General features: G+C 36.1%; 1 non-coding gene across 1 annotated transcript; it reads right to left on the bottom strand.

The window, feature by feature from the left end:
- Nucleotides 1-4,347: 4,347 nt before the first annotated feature.
- LOC112787757 (small nucleolar RNA R71) lies at nt 4,348-4,451 on the bottom strand. Its single transcript, XR_003195151.1, has one exon. It is a non-coding gene; the product is annotated as a small nucleolar RNA R71 (small nucleolar RNA).
- Between the last annotated feature and the right edge of the window lie 224 nt (nt 4,452-4,675).

Raw genomic sequence — 4,675 nt, 5'->3', positions numbered from 1 at the left:
CAAATGCGTTGTCATCGCACGGCTAATCATCTGTCAGTTCTCGATCATGTTGGAATAGGATCCATTGATCCTTTTGCGTCTGTCACTACGCCCAACACTCGCGAGTTTGAAGCTTGTCACAGTCATCCCTTCCCAAATCCTACTCGGAATACCACAGACAAGGTTTAGACTTTCTGGATCTCAAGAATGCTGCCAATTGATTCTAGCCTATACCACAAAGACTCTGATCTCATGGAATGGAAGTCTCAGTTGTCAGCGAGGCAACCATGCGTCATTGATGAGCGGATAATTTATACGCTTTTTGGCATTGTTTTTAGTATGTTTTTAGTAGGATCTAGTTACTTTTAGGGATGTTTTCATAAGTTTTTATGTTAAATTCACATTTCTGGACTTCACTATGAGTTTGTGTGTTTTTCTGTGATTTCAGGTATTTTCTGGCTGAAATTGAGGGACTTGAGCAGAAATCAGATTCAGAGGTTGAAGAAGGACTGCTGATGCTGTTGGATTCTGACCTCCCTGCACTCAAAGTGGATTTGCTGGAGCTATAGAACTCGAAATGGCGCGCTTCCAATTGCGTTGGAAAGTAGACATCCAGGGATTTCCAGCAATGTATAATAGTCCATACTTTGGCCAAGAATAGATGACGTAAACTGGCGTTCAACGCCAGCTTTCTACCCAAATCTGGCGTCCAGCGCCAGAAAAGGATCCAAAACCAGAGTTGAACGCCCAAACTGGCACAAAAACTGGCGTTCAACTCCACAATTGGCCTCTGCACGTGCAACACTTAAGCTCAGCCCAAACACACACCAAGTGGGCCCCGGAAGTGGATTTATACATCAAATACTTACTCATGTAAACCCTAGTAGCTAGTTTATTATAAATAGGACCTCTTACTATTGTATTAGGCATCTTTGGACGCCTGGTTCTTAGATCAGAGGGGCTGGCCTCTCGGCCATGCCTGGACCTTAACTTATGTATTTTCAACGGTAGAGTTTCTACACTCCATAGATTAAGGTGTGGAGCTCTGCTGTTCCTCAAAGATTAATGCAAAGTACTACTGTTTTCTATTCAATTCATCTTATTTCACTTCTAAGATATCCATTCGCACCCAAGAACGTGATGAAGGTGATGATTATGTGTGACGCTCATCATCCTTCTCCTTTATGAACGCGTGCCTGACAAACACTTCTGTTCTACATGAAATAAGCTAGAATGAATATCTCTTAGATCTCTTAACCGGAATCTTCGTGGCGTAAGCTAGAATGATGGCAGCATTCAAGAGAATCCGGAAGGTCTAAACCTTGTCTGTGGTATTCTGAGTAGGATTCAATGATTGAATGACTGTGACGAGCTTCAAAATCGCGAGTGCTGGGCGTTAGTGACAGACGCAAAAGGAGGGTGAATCCTATTCCAGCATGATCGGGAACCGACAGATGAATAGCCGTGCCGTGACAGGGTGCGTGAGCATATTATTCACTGAGAGGAGGGGATGTAGCCACTGACAACGGTGATGCCCTTGCATAAAGCCAGCCATGGAAAGGAGTAAGACTGATTGGATGAAGATAGCAGGAAAGCAGAGGTTCAGAGGAACGAAAAGCATCTCCATTCGCTTATCTGAAATTCCTACCAATGATTTACATAAGTATCTCTATCCCTATTTTATTATTCATTATTCGAAAACCATATCACTGTTTTATATCTGCCTGACTGAGATTTACAAGGTGACCATAGCTTGCTTCATACCAACAATCTCCGTGGGATTCGACCCTTACTCACGTAAGGTATTACTTGGACGACCCAGTGCACTTGCTGGTTAGTTGTATCGAAGTTGTGACAATTATGAATTAAGATCAGAGCACCAAGCTTTGGAGCCATTACCAGGGATTGTTCGAGCCTGGAGATCACAATTTCGTAAACCAAGTTTTTGGCGCCGTTGCCGGGGATTGTTCGAGTTTGGACAACTGACGGTTCATCTTGTTGCTCAGATTAGGTAATTTTCTTTTTGTCTTGTTTTCAAAAAAAATTTTCAAAAATCTTTCAAAAATTCTTCCTTTGTTTTCGAAAAAAAAAATTTAAAAAATAAAAATGTTTTCAAAAATATATTTTCCTTTCAGAATTTTTAAGAATGAATTCTAGTGTTTCATGGAGCATGTTGAAGCCTGGCTGGCTGTAAAGCCATGTCTCAATTCTTACACTCAAGAAAAGAGCTTCTTTATCTTTCTTAGCCAATTGGCTGTTGAATGTAAGGAATGTCAGACGTGTCATGTCTGAGTTACATACTAAAGCTTGGCTAGCTATTAAGCCATGCCTGACCCTTTGATTGGAGCTTTAGAGCATAAGATTCCTGGAATTCATATTAAAAATTTTGGAATCCTTATTTTCTTTTTCAAAATTATTTTTCGAAAAACATAAAATAAAAATCCAAAAAAATAGAAAATCATAAAAATCAAAAATATTTTTGTGTTTCTTGTTTGAGTCTTGAGTCATGTTATAAGTTTGGTGTCAATTGCATATGCATCTTGCATTTTTTCGAAAATATCATGCATTCATAGTGTTCTTCATGATCTTCAAGTTGTTCTTGGTAAGTCTTCTTGTTTGATCTTGATGATTTTTTGTTTTGTGTCTTTTCATGTTTATCATATGCATTCTTGAATTCTTAGTGCGTAAGCATTAAAGAATTCTAAGTTTGGTGTCTTGCATGTTTTCTTTGCATTAAAAATTTTTCAAAAATATGTTCTTGATGTTCATCATGACATTCATAATGTTCTTGGTGTTCATCTTGACATTCATAGCATTCTTGCATGCATTCATTGTTTTGATCTAAAAATTTCATGCATTGCATCCTTTTAGTGTTTTTCTCTTGCATCATAAAAATTCAAAAATCAAAAAAATATCTTTCCCTTTTTCTCTCCTCAAATTCGAAAATTTGGATTGACTCTTTCAAAAATTTTTAAAATCAAATTGTTTCTCATGAGTCAAATCAAATTTTCAATTTGAAAATCTTATCTTTTTCAAAATCTTTTTCAAAAATCAAATCTTTTTCAAAATTCTTAGTTATTTTCGAAAATTCCAAAAATATTTTTCAAAAATCTTTTTCTTATTTTTATACCATATTTTCGAAAATAACAATAACAATTAATGTTTTGATTCAAAAATTTGAAGTTTGTTACTTGCTTGTTAAGAAAGATTCAAACTTTAAGTTCTAGAATCATATCTTGTGATTTCTTATGAATCAAGTCATTAATTGAGATTTTAAAAATCAAATCTTTTTCAAAATTAGTTTCTAAAATATCTTCTTATCTTATCTTTTTCAAAAATATCTTTTCAAAATATCTTTTCTAACTTCCCAACTTCTTATCTTTTCAAATTTGTTTCAACTAACAAACTAACTTTTTGTTTGTTTCTTAACTTTTTCAAAACTACCTAACTAACTCTCTCTCTCTAATTTTCGAAAATATCTTCCCTCTTTTTCAAAAATTTCTTTTTTATTAACTAATTATTTTTATTTTTTATTTAAAAAAAAATTTTTTCGAAAAAAAATGCTAACCTTTTTCAAAAACTATTTTCAAAAATCACTAACTCTTTTTCAAAAATTGTTTTCTAAAATTCACTTCCCCCTCTCATCTTCTTCTATTTGTTTATTGATATACTAACATCTTTCCTTCAACTCTCCAAAAATCCGAACCCCCTCTCTCTCTGAGTTCAGATTTTCTTCCCTTCTTTTCTTCTACTAACACAAGGATCCCTATACTGTGGTATAAAGGATCCATATTATTATTACTATTTTTTCTGTGCCATCTTCTTTGTCATATGAGCAGGAGCAAGGACAAGAACATTCTTGTTAAAGCAGATCCAGAACCTGAAAGGACTCTGAAGAAAAAAAAATTAAGAGAAGCTAAAATACAACAATCCAGAGATAACCTTTCAGAAATTTTCGAACAGGAAAAGGAGATGGCAGCCGAAAATAATAATAATATAAGGAAGATGCTTGGTGACTTCACTGCACCTAATTCCAATTTACATGGAAGAAGCATCTCCATTCCTACCATTGGAGCAAACAACTTTGAGCTGAAACCTCAATTAGTTTCTCTGATGCAGCAGAACTACAAGTTTCATGGACTTTCATCTGAAGATCCCTTTCAGTTCTTAACTGAATTCTTGCAGATATGTGATACTGTTAAGACTAATGGAGTAGATCCTGAAGTCTACAGGCTCATGCTTTTCCCTTTTGCTGTAAGAGACAGAGCTAGATTATGGTTGGATTCTCAACCTAAAGACAGCCTGAACTCTTGGGATAAGCTGGTCACGGCTTTCTTAGCCAAGTACTTTCCTCCTCAAAAGCTGAGCAAGCTTAGAGCTGATGTTCAAACCTTCAGACAGAAAGAAGGTGAATCCCTCTATGAAGCTTGGGAAAGATACAAACAGTTGACCAAAAAGTGTCCTTCTGACATGCTCTCAGAATGGACCATCCTGGATATATTCTATGATGGTTTATCTGAGCTATCAAAGATGTCACTGGACACTTCTGCAGGTGGATCCATTCACCTAAAGAAAACGCCTGCAGAAGCTCAAGAACTCATTGACATGGTTGCTAATAACCAGTTCATGTACACTTCTGAAAGGAATCCTGTGAGTAATGGGACGCCTATAAAGAAGGGAGTTCTTGAAGTTGATA

This window comes from Arachis hypogaea, chromosome 20 (assembly GCF_003086295.3).
Source record: "Arachis hypogaea cultivar Tifrunner chromosome 20, arahy.Tifrunner.gnm2.J5K5, whole genome shotgun sequence".
Lineage (NCBI taxonomy): Eukaryota > Viridiplantae > Streptophyta > Magnoliopsida > Fabales > Fabaceae > Arachis > Arachis hypogaea.
Note: the sequence above shows the minus strand (reverse complement) of the source record. Positions and strands in the feature narration are given on the sequence as shown.